This window comes from Lygodium microphyllum, chromosome 16, assembly GCF_053477565.2.
Source record: "Lygodium microphyllum isolate KBCC chromosome 16, Lygodium_microphyllum_v1.1.10, whole genome shotgun sequence".
NCBI classification, from domain to species: domain Eukaryota; kingdom Viridiplantae; phylum Streptophyta; class Polypodiopsida; order Schizaeales; family Lygodiaceae; genus Lygodium; species Lygodium microphyllum.
Window position 1 is genome coordinate 16,587,640 of NC_141150.1, and position 19,760 is coordinate 16,607,399.

At 40.9% G+C, this 19,760-nt stretch overlaps 1 protein-coding gene across 6 annotated transcripts in view; it reads right to left on the minus strand.

Annotated features, from left to right (window-relative positions):
- Nucleotides 1-4,327: 4,327 nt before the first annotated feature.
- Nucleotides 4,328-19,760, minus strand: part of LOC148022564 (Pyridine nucleotide-disulfide oxidoreductase family protein) — a 35,518-nt gene continuing 20,085 nt past the window's right edge. For 3 of the 6 annotated variants that reach the window (XR_015693511.1, XR_015693507.1, XR_015693510.1), the window contains 2 exons: nucleotides 4,605-4,701; nucleotides 4,328-4,472 (listed from right to left, as the gene is read on the minus strand). The gene's annotated coding sequence lies outside the window, so the exon portion shown is untranslated. Of the gene's footprint in view, nucleotides 4,702-4,846; nucleotides 4,966-5,080; nucleotides 5,684-19,760 lie in introns of all 6 variants that reach the window. The other 3 variants (XR_015693508.1, XR_015693509.1, XM_087695510.1) reach the window with 3 other exon arrangements.

The following is a 19,760-nucleotide window of genomic DNA, read 5'->3' on the forward strand; positions in this document are numbered from 1 at the left end:
GAGAGCTTCCGGTTGGTGTATGCACAAAATCACTAGAATCCACCCGCAGCGATACTATCAAACCCTCAAATTCAGCAAAATCCTCCTTATATAAGGCTTTTCAATGATTAAGAACTTTAGCACGATCCCGCTCTGAATTGAACAAGTCATCTGCTATTAGAAAGAATGACAATTCAATATAGTACTATCCACAAGAAATTGAAGTGTAGTTTCTTTGAGGGAGAGAGATCAATAACCTATGTGAGGCCTGGGACCCTTGGTGATGAAAGTTTCTTTGGTGACTTCTCCCCTTTAACTATTTTATATGATGACAATATAATAGCGATATGGCCGTTCTTTCGGTTGTGACATCCGCGAATCACCGAGTGGCACGTGTCCCTTCTACGGACTTGTTCCTGGCCCACCAAGTGTCGCTCTGGTCAACGCCACTTGCGTCATCTCGTCACCTTTATGTTTACACCCCTTCATATCACTCTTGTCCTTGCTCCCCGCCTTCCAGCCCGCTCTCCTCTCCCTTTGCCCCACGTTGGCTCGCATAGCCAAAACAAAGTTAGACAACAAGAAAGGTGTATATAGGCAAGGTTCTGGGTCAAGCTGAAGGATCTTCAACCATACCTGCTTCTTCAAGGCAAGACCCCAAGGATTTTTCTAGTGATTCTCCAAGGCAAGACCCCAAAGAGGCTTCTTCAGATGTTTCTCCCAAAGAAGATACTTTCAATCAAGCATCTATACATCTTTCTGCTCTTTCCTGCACAAATTTTGGGGGAGCATAACTTCAAGGTTTGAAATGCTTTGGAATCTGCAATGGGCAAGGGCTTCAAAACCTTCCCAAATTTATATCTCAACCTGCTCACCATGAAAAAGTCCTCATCAATCAGGGTAACCCTATGTGCATGAGCTACATCCATATAAGAATCATTCATGAAGTCAATGGTAAAGTCTTTTGCAGCCTCCTGTGAACAAAGAACAGTTACTGACAATTGCCAATTCATGAAAGGATATACACTAGTAGATACTTTGGACAGCCTGTCAAAAACATCCTTAAAAACTCTTATGAAGGGTGCCTTTGGAATCAAAAGATCGGTGGCTTCCCGAGAATTCCTAATTTCCCTAAAGCACCTTTGCATGTAGTACCATCTTGGACTTTCTCTTCCTCTTCACAAGTGCAACTTTAATGGCAACACCGTCAAGTTTGGCCTCTTGGGAAGTCACAATTGCAAACATGGGCTCTTTGGGTAACGATGACCTTCAAAACTTGAGTCCAACACTAGGTGTCCGATATGTACAATGGTTAGAAGTTGATAGAACTGTCACTAGTAATAATGGCCATCAATTCCACATGCAATTGTAAGGGCTTCCATATATTTACACATACCCACGACGTGCTTGAGTGCCATCATGGAACAAGTGGCACTAAACAGACATACACATTATTTGTATGCCTAAGTATACACCTAGTTTGGTATACATATACAAATGCATACACTTTTTTCTTTCCAATATAACACAAATACCCCTTTTTTTAACCTTAGCCAGGCATAGCTAAACAAGGTGATTCAAGTAGGCATCAACAGGCTACGTAACAAGAGGAAATTGAGCACACCAACCCTAGTTGAATAGGGTGATTCAATAGACATCAATAAGCTACATAACCAAAGGTCGTGAAGCACAAGAAAAACCAATATAGACTTGTATAAACTAGAAGCCTTCTCTTCTCTCTCTCTCTCTCTCTCTCTCTCTCTCTCTCTCTCTCTCTCTCTCTCTCTCTCTCTCTCTCTTTGATAGGATCTACAAAATAGGTAATATAAAGCCCCCATTAAAATCACTAGGAATGAAAATGGCCTATCAAGATCATTTCCTCTTACCTCACGTCATGTTTATTATTCACCTCCACCACACGTATTCCTCACATGGTTCAAGATCTATAATCATCAGATCTATATTTCATTCCACTAGTCACATGTGAAGACATCTAGCTTTAGATAAGAGCAAGAATGACCGCCGTAGTAGACTGAACATGCCAGCTATGCCATTTAGAGGCTAACACTACATTTTTAGATGCCTAACTTGCTATGATTTTGGGGGAAGATCGCATTGCCTCTTCCAAGATCACTTTGGACCACTCTTATCAAATCATGAAGTTTGACAATGAGCGATTTCTTTCATAGTTCTGCAAACACAAGTTTTTGTTAAGAGGGTCAACACAAATTTGGTGCAACACGCCCTAGTCCGTGAGACCCTCACTATGAGGGAAATTTCATAGCCATTAAACTATCCATCATAAGAGCCAACCACCACATCACTCTGAATTGGGTATTCAATTCTCGACGTTACAACATTCCATGAGAGATTGAATGAATGACATCAATTAGATACTACCCCCACCCCGCCGCCTCAATGCAACACAAGCTTGTCCATCAGCATCCCACCTATGACCGAAATATCCACCCTAAGAAACCACCATTGCATCACTTTGACTTGGGTAACTAATCCTCTCTCTTACAATGTTCCATGATAACATCTATTTGATACTACCTATGCCATCATTCATATACATGTATGCAGTATTGACATGGAGATCAGCAAGTCTTTGTAGCATTAGCGATGCAGAATAGTGTAAACATATCCAGCCTCTAATGGCTCTTGTGATTTGTCGCCATTTGAGAGTGAATACAAATGACAATATTGTGGAGGCACACGAGGCAAAGACAAGGTTTTGCTTAATTTAGAGATCATCAAAGGCCCCCGCACCGATAACACTACTGGCAGCTCCTAGACTCATTAATATTATTCTCTTTCCACTCTTTAAAGCTCGCGGAGTTGGAAAATGGAACACCAAACCACATGATTAAAGGATGAATTCTCTTTGTTCACTGTTTCAGTATATGAAATCAAAGAGGCTGCATTTTAAGTTGGCAACTGGCCTGAGTCTTTCAACAATATGCTTTTTGCAAACAACTAGAATCAACATGCATATTCGCTAAAAATATTGTACCTCCTCTAACCACTCGTTCGGTATCCCAACTCATAAGGTTGTCCCCCCTGGAAAGGGATCACCAGTTCAAACCTTTGCTCGTGGCCTCCTGGGTGAGGGAGCAGTCCCAAAATGGGAGTTGCTATCTATCTCTCCATTGCCTCAAGAACTGATGCCAGTAAAACTTCTCAGTCATAGGTCACTTTTCCTTCAGCATGATACTGCCCAAAATGATCAGATATCACAAGTCCTACAGCATCCTACATCAATGCCTTTTGCAGTTTTTGTATGATTTAAGTAAATATTGATGCCAGTCCTTAACGGCTTGTATTATAGTTCCATATACTGCACACACTTGCACCTTATGTTAGCCTTACTTAGGGAAGTATGCAATAGAACAACACCCTCGTAATGACTCAAACCCAACGCACATACAAGAATGTTGAAAGTTATCTATACCCCACTAACTTATATTCTCAATCAGACCTAGAAAGCTTCCAGGTACATGAAATTCTCAACTTCTCATAAAAAGAGTCGGTCACCTGCAGAGAAACCATCCCCAAAAGCTTTTTTCTAATAACCTCAATCCTTGACAATACCTTTCAGCTGCTTTCTCCCTGTGTAAGCATGGTAACATACAGTCCACATATAAAGCTGTGATTTTACCTAGTGCTTGGAACTATCTGAGGTGCAGATAATTTTTGCAGTGCAGTGCTCAACTCAAAGTAAAATGTAGATACCTAACTCATAATGTACAATTTATATCTGGCTATGATAGGCATAGATCGTCTTATTTGGCACCAGAAATTTGTTAAGGATATCTCATAGCACAATGAGAGCTTCTGAATACCATACAATCACCTTTCCCACCACACAGAAGAGCCCCGAAAACGCTCCACTTTCTTCAATCCTCCATGAAAGAATAGTCAGTCTTCCTGGTGGTTTATGCATGAGTTTGTAACACCAATCACATTAAGATCCAATATGCATGCCAAATGTAGTCATTTGTGTCTTAAAGAAGAGCCGTAATAATTGAGTTAGCCCGATCCTAAGTTCTGATATTGAAGGAAGGCTTTTACACTGTCAAGAGCTTGGTGCTGCATATTCTCTAAACTCATAATGGAAATCAGAAATTTTAATGATATATAAATTTCCCGCAATACACGTGACACTCATAAATTGGGATTTTTATGGAAATTTGATGAAATTTGAGGTTTTGTTGTCGCATTAAACAAAAATTGGTATGGAAGTAGAGATGAGTGAGTTTGATTAGTAGGAATTGAAAATTATGAATTTCTATAATATTTTGAGCAAATAAATAGTAATAAATAGAGAAAAATAGAAAAATTAGGATTTTTGAGATAGAAAAATAAGGAAAAATATGATTAATGTCCGTGAATGTCTAGGGTTGAAGCATGAGGTATAGCCTTAGTTCAGCCCTTTTTTTTATGTTTTAGTACATTTATATTGCATAATAGCCCACTAGGCAGATCAATTTCTGCAAAAAACATCCAAATTTCTCACCAGCATCAGAAACAGGCAACCATAACTTACTGTGGAGCCATGCTTTTGCTTGATGAGAAAGCTATATAAAATATACCGACACCATGAAACCAAATAAATTACTTACCCTTGGGCTTTAGCAGGCAACAGGCACAGTTCCCAGGAGCTGGCAATTCTCTACATGTGGAAAGGAAAAAGGAACCCATCCACCATCTGCTCATATACTGCAGTCACAAGAATGAAGCATAACTTAGTTAAGCTGGCTGAAAGCACATTACTGAAGATTTTAAGGCCGCAATTTGTGAATTTTCAAGTTTGCAATGCTAAATATGTGTATAGAGACTCAAAAATCTCCAGAAATGGCCTTACTGGAATCTCAATTTGTTTTCTGCAGACTTCTGGATCTCTTCACTGGGTGATAAGGAAGCATTCTCAACTTTTGATGGCTAAACTGCTTTCAGCAGACTTCTGGGACTTAATTCCCAGTACTGCAGACAAATGAGGTGGTAAGAGGCTATCTTGGGAGATTACAGGGTAATGTGACGAACACATTCAAAGAAATTCAAAGTTGATAGAGATAAGAGACTCCACTTGAGTGGTTACCTTGGATACTTCAATTATCAAGTTCTAAATCAGCTTCTCATTTCAATAGCTCCTTTGTGTCTCATCTCGGAAAAATACATTGGATACTTTAGTTATCAAGTTCTAGATCAGCTTCTCATTTCAATAGCTCCTTTGTGTTTCATCTCGGAAAAAATTATACTAATGTGTGCCAAAACAAACAGTAAATCCACTAGACACCTATCTCAATGGTTTTAGCTTCTTAACCAATGAAATTTTACAGCAGTAATATGGGTGTATACAAGGGTAAAGGCTGCCTACAATGAATCCGCACTGCACTCCAGCCCTAAGCGCAATCATGCACTCTCACCTACTCTGAATCCTAGGAGACTCCTTGCTGTCTTGTCCTGGACAACCCACAATCAGTCTCAAACCAGCCTTGCCGAGTCTTTGACAGCCTTGGCCATGCAGTAATGCTATTGCGAGCCTTGATTCACAAACAATCATGTTCGTTTTGTTGTGGACTTCTGCCGTTCACTGTATACTATGGTCACCTGATGTCCAATTGCCACAGAGTACCAATCGCCTTAAATAGGCCTCCAAACTACAGTCTGATCTGCTGTCCAACCTGCTACACCATTGCACCTGCCAAATTGGCACACTAGAACTGTCAGTTCTACTGTCCTCAGCTGTGCTGCACCAATCAAAATCCACAAACATGCAACCAGCTCTTGAAAGATTCCTACAGCCCACGGTAGGCAATAATTAACCTTTAACTATTGCCCTCTCTCCTAAAGTGCTTGTTCTTAAGTGATTGTTATTCCCATGGTAACTATCAACCATTCAAAGATCACTGGCCAAAAGGCCAATCATGCCGAGTAAACTAATCCTGTGCTTGCACTTGTCCAAGAAACTGGAATACATGAGAAATCCATCCATATGACATTATCAACCCAATGCAGCAAAGAAGCCTCTAAAGCACCACAGCTTGCCTCCAATTGAAGTCTACCCTAAACAAATGCCTGCAATTGTGGGCACTGTCCAATTAGAGCAGGAGAAGGTCAAAACAGCTCTCCATATAAAAGAAATCCAAGAGAATCAGCAGGCCCAGGAATATTTCACAGTAGTTTGCACTGATTTGCAACAGACTGTCAACGCAAATTTGATTGGAGCTGTCACCCAGACCAAAAATGAAATGAGAAAAACCTATGGGAAGGCATTAACAAAGCTAACCAACCAATTAGCAACCTCATTATACAGAGAAAGTCAGCTTAAGGTGCATGTGAATGTCTACAAGTATGCAATCACACAGTGACATAAGCTCTATAGAAAGACCATACAAGCAGTTTCCACCTCCAACACTAAGGATGTAGCTGAGTTGAAGGTGCAATTGAGCTTGGCCAATGTAGCTCTAAACAATCTAAATTTGGGCCAAGCGCTTGATCTTTTGATCCCAGCCCCAACAAGGAAGGCTCTTATCCATCGTCTGAAGGGTATAGGCTACAGAGATCAAGAGTTGGAAGTTGTAGGACTTGAAGAACAAGATCCCTTTGAGCCAAAATAATTCATAACCATAAAGCTACCTAAGATAATGTTTGCCATGCCAAACTATGTGGAGCCACTGGAATTTGATGAGCCAAGGGAAAGTACTAGCAACATGCCTCAAGGTTCACAACAAATAATAGAGATGGCACAGAAAATATAGGAGCAAGGCACAAGGCAAGCACTGAACTCTTTGTCACACAAACTCTTCGGCACATGAATCTTAACTCGTCATCACATGTTTTCATTCTCAACTCTTCATCACATAAACTCTTCAACACACTAACTCTTTGTAACATAAACTCTTCATCACATTAACTTTTCAGCACACAAATCTAAACTCGCCATCACATGTCATCACATGAACATGAGACCTTAAGCCTACCACATAGTCCCTCCATCAACACCCACTTGCACACACACACACACACACACGCACAAGTTAACTAGACCCACATTAGTGCACTAGGCATTGCACTCACCTCGCCACATTTGCTAAACAGCATTCGCCACACGAACTCTTCATCATATAAATTATTTGGCACGTAGATTGTTTGACACATAGGAATTGTTCATCACATGAACATGAGACCTTAAGCCTACGTATTGCACTCACCTCGCCACATTTGCACTAAACCACAAACTTAGTCACACAAGGAAGCACACAAAGTACACACATAGGATATAGCGCATAATCATACCCACTTAGTTACAAGTTTGGGAGCATGCTAGCTCCCCCAACCCTTGACCACACTTCTACACCACCCAAGGAGGGAGAGTGGGTTTGCCAACTGAATCTGGCTTGAGGCATCAGTAAGTCAAACACCACAAGGGGTTGTCAACAACTTGCTTTGACCTCCTAGAAGAGCCCTACACTACACACAGTGTGTGTGCACTCGCTTTACACCGAGATACTCAATTGTACATAGAGTGGCCATACTTAGAGTACTAGGGTCAAGCATACCTAAAAGGGTTAGTATTCTTGCTTTTTCACCCTTGGAAGTCGAGTACCATTGACTTGTGTAGACAATGCCAAACACTTTTGACATTCCACTAAAGATTTGCTACACTTCTATTGCAAGAATAGAAAGACTAATTGTACCTAGAAGAAACCTATAGATATCTTGAGTCTAAGGAGTGAGCTTCAAACACCTAGCTTTCATATGAGAAGCCAAAGAAGCTCTAGCTGCCGATATGCCATATCACTGATCTGCTCCAATACCTGGAAGGGCCCATAGTATCTCATATTCAACTTCGGATACAACCTCTCTCTTTCTTTCATCTTTTTCAACCTTGCCCTTTCAAAATGCAACAATACACAATCACCCTCCTCTGCAAATTGCAAAGCACGTCTATGGCGATCAGCTACCTTATTTTGCTTTTCCTATGATCTTTGAAGTGCATACTTTATCTTTACGTAGGCTGTATACAAGCTTTCCACATATAATCAGCCTCAAAGATCATATCCTTAGTCTGCAAGATAGGTGGTACATTCTTGCCACCCTCAACCTCCTCAAATGGAGACTTGCCAATGGAATTATGTAACGTATTGTTGTATGCAAACTCAACCAATGGCAAATACTACTCCCATTGTGTCTTGTGGTCTGAAACATAGCACCTCAAAAGATCCAACCTTATGGAATTTGCTTCCTTATATTGACCATGTTGTGAAGGTATGGTCGCGAGCTGAGATGAGAGTGCAGGGAGTTGAGAGTAGTACACAGAGAGAGAGAGAGAGAGAGAGAGAGAGAGAGAGAGCACGACACAATGGGTATACGGTACAAAGACTAGTATACCACATTTTAGATTTTGAATATATATAAAGTACAATGTATAAGGGTACGTTCACACCTGAACACAATAAAAGGCACGATGACCCTTTATTCCCAACAACCTCCCACCTAAAGGCAACGTGCCTGAAGGTAGAGGAAAGAATCAGCTAAGTCTATGTATGTACAAAGCTGAAAGACACATATACTATCCAACCCCCATCATCTGGCGGCAATGAGCAAACCACTCGCAGCTGGGAGACCTTTCGTGAGAAGGTCTGCAAGATCATCATCTGTATATGCCTTGATAAGCTCAATGCCTTTGCTGTCAAGTACATCCCTGATGAAGTGACACTTCACATTTATGAGCTTTGTCTTTGCGTGAAAGACAGGATTCCGTGCTAGCATGATAGCACTCTAACTGTCATAATGGAGGATAGGAACCTCTATAATGCCATGCTCTCTCACCAGACGTGAAAGCCATAAAGTCTCTGTGCATGCCTCTGTGGCAATCACATATTCTGCCTCTGTAGTAGACAGTGTAACACACTTTTGCAACCTAGATATCCAAGAGATTGCTCCTCTTGTGAACATAAACACATATCCCAAAGTAGATTTCATGCAATCAGGATGTCCAGCATAGTCTGTATCCGTGAAACCAACAACAGATGACTTCTGCTTACCAGAGTAGATACACAAATCCTTTGTGCCCTTAAGGTATCTCATGATACCCTTTACTGCTTCCTAATGCTTTATGCCAGGATATGCCATGTATCTGCTAACTACTCCCATCGCAAATGCAATATCAAGTCGTGTAGCAACCATAACATACATCAAGCTACCAACAGCTGAAGCATAAGGTATCTTGGCCATTTCAACCTTACCATCATCTGACGTAGGGCTGTCATCTGCACTAAGTTTCACATATGGAGGCAATGGTACACTAATAGCTTTCCCCCCCTCCATATTGAAACGTTGCAAAACTTTGGTAATATACTCCTGTTGTACAGATAAACAGGACTGTTAGATCTGTCTCTGAGTATACGCATGCCAAGAATGTGATTTGCCTCGCCAAGATCTTTCATATCAAAGCTATTGTGTAGACTCTGCTTCAAGGAGTCCAAGGCATGAACATCCTTGCCTGCAATTAGCATGTCATCCACATACAATACCAAGAGAATAAGGCTGCCATCTGCTGCCTTTTTGGTATAAAAGCAATGATCAACTTGAGAACAATGAAATCCCTGAGATTGCATGAATGTATCAAATTTGTGATACCATTCGCGTGGTGCCTGCTTCAGCCCATACAAACTTTTGTTAAGTTTACATACCATGTGCTCTTTTCCCTTTGCAACAAAACCATCGAACTGCTGCATATAGATTTCCTCATACAAATCACCATGTAAGAAGGCGGTTTTTACATCCATCTGTATGAGTTCCATGTCCTCAAATGCAACCAAGCCCAAGATGATTTGCAAAGTAGTCATTTTGACTACAGGAGAAAAGATTTCATCAAAATCAATTCCATGTTCTTGCTTGTATCCTTTAGCAACCAAGCGTGCCTTGTACTTGGGCAAAGAACCAGAAGTGACTTTCATTTTGAAAATCCATTTGCAGGGTAGCACTTTTTGTCCTTTTGGCAAAAGTACCAAATCCCAAGTGTCATTCTTCATGAGAGATTCCATCTCTGATAGCATTGCTTTTTGCCATTTTTTACTATCTTGTCTGTCCATTGCTTCCTGGAAGCATGAATGACGATTCACCACAATCTGTTAACATGACATAATCAGCCACGTAGTTTACTCTAGGAACAAATCTATTTGGCTGTTTTTGCACTTGGGTCGACCTACAGACCCAGTGGTCAATATTTGCTGGATGTTCAACCTATAAATCTGCATTAACAGCTTGTTGTTCTGCAGGTAAAGCTTGTTGTATACTTGGTTTAGGTTGTTCCAAGTGCACATGTTCTTGCTGAATTTGTGGGACATTATGCGCAAGATCTTGCTAATCATTTACAGCATCATTCCCTACATTTTCAGGGATATTTTCAGCAAGTATTTGCTGCTGTCTAATGGGCATTATTTGCTGTCCAATTGGTACATCCTCTCGAAATACAACCCTTCTGACTTCCTCTGTTCTTTCAGGCCGTTTGTGCATGCGATCTTCCCGGAAGATGACATCATTGTTACGTACTACTTTTCTTTTCTCGAGATCCCATAATCTATATCCCATTTCACCTTCATCACCATATCCTAGGAAAATACATTTATAAGACTTTGGCTCAAGTTTGTTGCGTTATTCCTTGCGTATGTGCACAAATGCCTCGCAGCCAAACACTTTCAAGTGTGCATACGAAGGTGGCTTGCCCGACCATGCTTCTTGGGGAACCCCCCCCCCCCCCCCCAAAGACCTGTTTGGTGACCGATTAATCAAGTGTATGGCTGTCATAACAACCTCTATCCAAAAACCATGGGGTAAAGCAACATGTGACAGCATTGTACGGACCTTCTCTTGAATGGTCCGATTCATACGCTCTGCAACACCATTTTGGGGCGCATTATGAGGAGCAGTAAGCTCCCTCTTAATCCCTTTGCTATCACAAAAGTCTTGAAAGGCTTTGGACACATATTCCCCACCATTGTTAGAGTGAAGACATTTTAATGTCTTGCGGGTCGATTTTCAGCAAGTACCAAGAATTTTTTAAATTTATCCAAGGCCTCGTCTTTGCGACGGATTGGATAAACCCAAACTTTGCATGTGGCATTATCAACAAAGGTAATAAAATACTTCCTTCTCCCTTAAAAATAACCTTGGCATTTGACATACATCTGAATGCACTAACTTTAAGCGTGAAGACTTAAAGAGATTTTTTATGTGACATTTGAGCATGTTTAACATAAATGCAATGATCACACTATTCAAAATCAGCATACCTCAAACACGGTAAATAATCCAAATGAGAGAGCACTTTCATTCCAGATTGACTCATGTGTTCCAACCAACTATGCCACAAAGAAACACTTGGCTGCTCAGTTATGGTGATAGCATGGTCATGCACACTAGATACATACAAAGGATACAAAGTATCACTTTTGGACCCCTTGGCAACAATGTAGCAGACCTTACATATTTTCCATTTGCTATCCCCAAAGGTGGTGTGATACCCTTCATCATCTAGTTTCCTTATGCTTATTAAGCTCTTCTTGAGCTGAGGTACATGTCTCACATTATGCAAAACAAACATAGAACCGTACTGAAATTCCAATTTCACACTACCAATGCTTGCAATTTTACATGCATAGTTATCCCCCAAGTGGACAACACCACGCACAACACCATTGTAGTCAGAGAACCACTCATGATGTGGTGTGACATGAAAGAACGCACCTGAATCAAGTATCGAAGTGTGAATATCATCCTCAGAATTTGCAATAAATGCATATGCATCCAAAGAAGAAGCTAGAATTACATACCGTCACTGTCATTATCATGAGTGACTACATTAATGTCTTCTATTTTCACATTGCTCTTTTTGGCATGCTAGTTGTCCTTGTTTTCAGCCTTGTTGGCTTCATTGTTTTTATTTTTACCCTTCTCTTTCTTCAACTGAAAGCAATCCCTTTTGTAGTGCCCCTTTTTGCCACAATGATGGCACTCCACGTTCTTTTCACAAGATTTGCTGCGTGCTCGATTTTCAAAACTGCTCTTATGCTGAAATCTGCCTCTAGTGTCTAATGCATTTGAAGACTTGTTTGTTGAGTCATTTTGCCTATTTAGTTCTTCCATCAACAAAGAACTCTCCACATCAGAGTATAACAGCTAAGCATTTGAATTACTCAAAGCTATCCTGAAAGTATCCCAACTTTCAGGTAGAGTGCATAGCAAGAAGGTAGCTTTGAACTCTTCATCGATATGAAAATCCAAAGCAATCAACTGACTAAAAATTGAGTTAAACTCATTCAAATGTACAAACATGGCTGTACCCTCTTTCATGCGAAAGTCCATCAGTTTTTTCAGCCAATAAACCTTGCTTGCTGCACTTTTCTAAGCATACAATTCTTAAAGCCTTTGCCACCGATGCATATGCTGAATTCAGCTTCTCAATGTTGAAGAGCAAGTTGTCTAACACTGAGAGCTCCATGGTAGAGCAAGCAAGCTCATCCAAGTCATCCCACTCATCTTGTTCCATGTCTACTAGTTTGATTCCCTTTGTTTTGATGGGCTTTACATGTTTCTTCTGCACCAAGACATTATAGCATTGTTTCTGCCAGATTGCAAATTTATGGGCACCCTCAAGCTTCTTAATGTGCAAAAGATTACTACTGTTACTGTTTCCAGCCATAATTTGCAGCACCAAATTGACTAATCAATCACCAAAGGCAAGCCCAAATATGACACAAGTGACCACAATGCACAAGAGTACCAACCAGCAATGAAAATCCCAAGATTGCAGAAATTTTCAAAATTAAACAATGTCGTTTGCTGCACTCCTCAAGCAGTTTCTGACACAATTAGAGACCAAGCCACTAGTTACATGTGAAATCCCCAAAATTTCACTACAATTTCTGCTCCAAAAGCATTCTTGAGCACAAATTTGACGATTTGGGTCAAAAGCCCCAAATTTTTTAGGATAATTTATTCAAAATTGAATCAATTCAAGTACCTAAGTGCATATACTGGGCAATTCTTGCACACATTGATGAAATTCTGCAAAAGCCCCAAATTTATTGGGTCCGATGTGCACAGATTTCACTGAAATTGAAGAAATTTCACTGAAATGTGAAAAAACCCCAAAATTCCACAAGCAAATGTGCACCAATTTTGCAATTTCTGAACCTTAGCCTGTTAACTGCCTCTCCTGCACCTGCCAAATACTAACAACTGGTGCCTGAAGCTCCTGCTCGTCTGTCACTCAGCCTGATGACTGTTACTAACTTCAAAAAGCGTACACAGCCTGTGAGCTCTGATACCAGTTTATTGTGAAGGTATGGTCGCAAGCTGAGATGAGAGTGCAGGGAGTTGAGAGCAATTGAGAGAGAGAGAGTGAGCATGGCACAATGGGTATACAGTACAAATTGACTAGTGTACCACATTTTAGGTTTTGAATATATATAAAGTACAAAGTGTAAGGGTGTGTTCACACCCGAACACAATAAAAGGCACGGCGACTCTTTATTCCCAACAGACCATTTGTCTACGAATGGAAGGATGATGAGAATTTTAGCATGGAACCCATATTTTGAAACAAACCCTTCCAAAATAAACTAGTCATCCGAGGATCTCCATCACTGATGACTCTAGCATACCATGATACTTAAACATGTATTGCAAAAACAATAATACTATATGATCAGTCTTTATTTTCATCCTCACTGGAATGAAATGGGCATGTTTGCTAATCTGTAAATGATAGTCTATATCCCATCATTCGCTGCAGGTGTTCTAGGAAGCTCAAAAATAAAATCCATTGCAATGCTCTGCCAAGGCCTATCTTTATAAACAAGAACTACAACAAGCCCAACATCTTTTGCCTATCATGCTTTATCTTCTTACATATAATGCATGTCCTAACAAACTGTTCTATATCATCCCTCAAAGCTGGCCAATAAAAGAAATACTCCACTGCCTTGACTATGGCATCAATATCTCTATGTCCAACATACTAAGGAGCATGACTTTCAGTGATAACTCTATGCCTCAACTACTTGACACACAGTCGTCCATGTATCATTAGAAATTCATCTCTCATCACAAAGTACTTGTGCCCCTGGCCATTGCAAAAGCTGATTATAAACATTAGCAAAGTCCAAATCAGTAGCATATTGCTCTTTCATAGTATCCAACTCCGTGTAATAAACCATGCTAATGGCTGAAATTTGTGGCTTACATGGCTGTGCATCAACCACAACATTCTTTTTACCATCAATGTATACAATCTGAAAATCAAACATACAGCGAAAATTTGTCCATATCATATGTTCCTCTGACAACTTTTTCTGCATCAAAAAGTACCTCAAAGTCTGATAGTCTGTTTGCCTTGTAAAATCAACCCCTAACAAATAATGTTTTCATATAGACAATGCATAAATTACAGCCGAGAGCTCCATCTCACAAACCTGCAAATTCTTCTTTGCACCATGGAAGATTCGGCTCTCATAAGCCACAACTCGGCCATCCTACATAAGAACAGTCCCAATGTTGTTACACATACATCATACTAAACTACAAATAACTTCCTTAGATCATGCAATACATGCACATGTTAACCCTCGAACAAACGAAGGTGGAAAATCCGGAAAAGCTAAAGCAAAAGACAAAGACAAAGGCCAAGGCAAAGAGAAATGGAAGACAAAGACGCACAAGGAGAAGAGTCCTAAATAAGGGAGAAAGGCACACAAGGAAGAGCGCAAGTCAAAACTTTTGTAAAAGAGCGCAAGCGCATCATGGTTTAATTCAAGGAGCGCCGGGCTCTCACCCGTGCAATTTGTAAATGTAGACGGGCGGTGGAAAGGAAGCTAGGAAGATAGAAGGACAATGGGAAAAAGGGCCTAGGCTACGGCGGCCATGTAAAAAAGGGGAAAAGGGGACGACCGCCCAAAAGGGATTTAGGGTTTTGTATATAAAGTTGAAAAGTGAATGAGAAGCTCATTCTTGTGTGTGGCCGAAAGTAGCTCTCATCTTCTTCTTCTTCTTCTTGTTCTTGCTTGCTTGAGCTTGTGCTTGAGAGAGGGAGTGTGAGAGTGTGAGGGAGTGAGTGTGTGAGGGTGAGGGACCGTGGGGTGGAGAAGCTCTCCATCTTCTCCTCTCTTCTTCTCTTCTCTTCTCTTCTCTTGTCTTGCTCGCGGCAATGGAGCTTGGAGCTTGGAGCGGGAGGATTGAGCTTGCTTGAAGCTTGCACTTAGATCGTGGAGCTACCGGAGTGCGCAGGAGAGGAGGTAACTCGAACGGCACAGAGGTAAGCTCACTACACCCGTAGATATGGATGGCGCATCGGTTATGTGAGAGGTAGCCATTAGTGCTCGGCTTGGAACGCTTGAAACAATAAGCGGTCCGTGGGTCTTGGCAGTTGAGCGAAAGCTCCAACAGCACAAGATCTGAAGTCACCTTTTCCTTCAATTTTTCAAATGCTGAAATTTTCATTGTTGTCTATCTAAATGGCACATTCTTCTTCTGCAAAGCATGCAATGGAGATGCAATTTCAACAAGCCCACGTACATACTTTCTGTAGTAAAAGCATAACCCAAAGAAGCTGCAGATCTCATATATATTTCTCAAAGGTGGTCAAGATCCTATTGTCTCAACCTTTTGAAGTCGATGTGCAAGGATCGAGAGTGCGGGTCAGACTGAGTGCGAAGTCCAGAGTAGGAAGAGTGAACAAAAGGAGTGAGAGCACAATACACAAAGTGTTTGGTACAATAACAAGATGTATCACTTTAGGTTTTGATAATATATGTAAAGTACAAGTGTAAGGGTGCATTCATATCCAAATACCGTAAAAGGCATAGTGCACCTTTATTTCCAACAACCTCCCATCTAAAGGCAACGTGTCTGAAGGTAGAGAAAAGAATCAGCTAAGTCTATGTATATACAAAGCTGAAGTACATATATACTATCCAAACCCCATCATCTGGTGGCAATGAGAAAACCGGTTTGCTGAAAGACCCTTCATGAGAAGATTTGCAGGATTATTATCTGTATATACCTTGGCAAGCTCAATGCTCTCGCTATCAAGTACATCCCTGACAAAATGATACTTCACCTGTATGTGCTTTGTCTTTGCGAGAAAGACGAGATTCCGTGCTAGCATAATAGCACTCTAACTGTCACAATGGAGGACAAGAACCTCTATAATACCAAGCTCTCTCACCGGCGTGAAAGCCATAAGGCCTCTTTGCATGCCTCAATAGCAACCACATACTCTGCCTCTATAGTAGACAATGCAACACACTTTTACAGCCTTGGATATCCAAGAGACTGCTCTACCTGTGAACGTGAACACATATCCTGAAGTAGACTTCCTGCAGTCATAATGACCAGCATAGTCTGCATCTGTGAAGCCAACAACAAATGACTTCTGCTTACCAAAGCAAATACATAAATCCTTTGTGCCCTTAAGGTATCTCATGATACCCTTCACTACTTCCCAATGCTTTTTGCCAGGACATGCCATATACCTACTAACCACTCCCACCACAAATGCAATGTCAGGACGTGTAGCAACCATAGCATACATCAAGCTATCAACAATTGAAGCATAAGGTATCTTGGCCATTTCAGTCTTTCCATCATCAAATGTAGGGTTGTCATCTATACTAAGTTTCACGTATGGAGGCAATGGTACATATCTTCAAATGCAACCAAGCCCAAGATGGTTCGCAAAGTAGTCATTTTGACTACAAGAGAAAAGATTTCATCAAAATCAATTCCATGTTCTTGCTTGTACCCTTTAGCAACCAATCATGTCTTGTACTTTGACAAAGAACCAAAAGTGACTTTTATTTTGTAAACCCATTTGCATGGCAGCACTTCCTTCCCTTTAGGCAAATGCACCAAATCCCAAGAGCCATTTTTCATGAGAGATTCCATGTCTGACAACATTGCCTTATGCCATTTCTTGCTGTCTTTTCTAACCATTGCTTCTTGGAAGTATGACGGCTCGCCACAGCCTGTCAACATGACATAATCAGCCACATAATTGACACCAGCAACAAACCTATCTGGGTGTCTTTACACTCTTATCGACCTACAAACCCAATGGTCAAGCTTTGCTGGCTGTTCAGCTTGCAAATCTACATTAACAGCTTGTCGTTCTGCACATTCAGCATGTTATACAACTGGTTCTGGTTGTTCCAAAAGCATCTATTCTTGCTGAATTTGTGGTATATCATGGGCAAGATCTTGCTGATCATTTTCATCATTATTCCCAGCATTTTTAGGGACATTTACAACAGGCATTTGCTGCTGCCTAACAGACATTCTTTGATGTTCTATCGGTACATCCTCCTGGAATACAACTCTTCTGACTTCCTTTGTCTTTTTGGGCTGTTTGTGCATGCAATCTTCCTAGGAGATAACATCATTGCTGCGTACTACACTTCTTTTCTCGAGATCCCATAATCGATACCCCACTCACCTTCATTACCATATCCTAGGACAATATATTTATAGAAATTTGGCTCAAGTTTGTTGCATCCTTCCTTGCGAATGTACACAAATGCCTCGCAACCAAACACTCTCAAGTGAGCATACGAAGGTGGCTTGCCTAACCACGCTTCTTGACCCTCCTAAGTTAATCATAAACATTAGCAAAGTCCGAATTAACAACATATTGCTCTTTCATGGCATCCAACTCAATGTGATAAACCATGCTGACAGTTGAAATTTGAGGGGCAGTGAACTCCCTTTTAATCCCTTTGCTGTCACAAAAGTCCTAAAAGGCTTTGGACACATATTTCCCACCATTGTCAAAGCGTAGACACTTTAATGTCTTGCTAGTCTGATTTTCAGCTAGTGCCAGGAATTTTTTAAATATATCCAAGGCCTTGTCTTTGCGACGGATTGGATAAACCAATATGGAAGTCCAAAGCAATCAGCTGACTGAAAATGGAGTTGGACTCATTCAAATGTACAAACATGGCTATACCTTCCTTCATGCGAAAGTTCATCAACTTTTCTAGCCAATAGACCTCGCTCGCTGCACTTTTCTGAGCATACAATTCTTCGAGTCTTTGCCACATTGCCCATGCTGAATTTAGATTCTCAATATTAAAGAGCAAGTTGTCTAACACTGAAAGATCAATGGTAGAGCATACAAGCTCATCCAAATCATCCCACTCTTCTTGTTCCATACATGCTGGTTTTATTCCCTTCCTTTTGATGGGCTTCACCCATTTCTTCTACACCAAGACATTGTGGCACTGTTTTTGCCATATTGCAAAATTATGTGCACCCTATGTGCACCCTCAAGCTTCTTGATGTGCAAAAGATTGCTGCTGTCACTATTTCCAGCCATAATTTGCAGCACTAAATTGAGTCAAAAGTCACCAAATGCAAGCCCAAATGCCACACCTGTGACCACACTACATTGCAAGTACCAAGCAACAGTGAAAAACAAGAGAATGCAGAAATTTCAGATCTGCAAATAGATTTTCAAAGTTAGAGAGTGTCTGTTGCTGCACTCCACAAGCAATTATAGCCACATTCAAAGGCCAAGACACCAATTACATGTGAAATCCCCAAAATTTGACTGCAATTTCTGCTCCAAAAGCATTCACGGCACAAATTTGACAATTTCGGTCAAAAGCCCCAAATTTTCAAAAGGAAATCCATCCAAATTGCATCAATACATGCATCCAAGTGCATATACCAGGCAATTGTTGCACAAATCGAAGAAATTTTGCAAAAGCCGCAATTTTCTTGGGTTCGGTGTCCACAAATTTTAGTAAAATTCAAGGAATTTCAATAAAATGTGAAAAGCCCCAAAATTTTCCAGGCAAATGTGCACCAATTTTGCAATTTCTAAGTCAAATTGTCTTGCCCTACATCAAAGTCCCCAAATCCAAGAAAAGCCCCAAATTTCTAGGTCAAAATTGCACATTGTACATATACGCGCGAACGCTCAATAAGGGAAGGAGAAGAGAAAATTGCAGATTTTTTTTAACAAATGGAGGGAAAGCGGGCTTGTCATGGCATTGACCAAGCCTGGTCGCCCGTCTTACCTGTACACATGTTGCCCTTAAGCTCCTAACACCGACCTGCTATCGCTTGGTGCTCCGTCTTGTCGCCCGCTAGCTTGCACGTCACGTGCTAACTACTCGCTGCAACCATCAACTATCGCTTGCCCTGTCGCCTGCCCTATCGCAGCCCTATCACCTACGCTAGCCTGTCATCTGCTCTCAACTCGCCTATGACAGCTGACCAACTATCAAGCTGCCTCTTTCCCGCTCTCATACCAGTTTGAAGTCGATGTGCAAGGATCGAGACAAAGTGCATGTCAGACTAAGTGCAAAGTTCAAAGTAGGAAGAGTGAGCAGAAGGAGTGGGAGCACGACACACAAAGTGTTTGGTACAATAACAAGATGTACCACTTTAGGTTTTGATAATATATGTAAAGTACAAGTGTAAGGGTGCATTCACACCCGAACATCGTAAAAGGCACGGTGAGCCTTTATTCCCAACACCTTTGCAAGGTCCATGCAAATACCATCAACCGATACAATGTGCCCCAAAAAGTGGATCTTATGCAAAAAGAAGTCACTTTTCTTGTCATTGATAACTAGCCTATGCTTAACCAATTTATTGAACACAATGTCCAAGTGTTTTCTATACTTTGCCTCATTCTTTGAGTAGACAATCATGTCACTGAAGAAAGTGTCCAGAGATCCTCTATGTGGCCTATAGATGTGATCCAT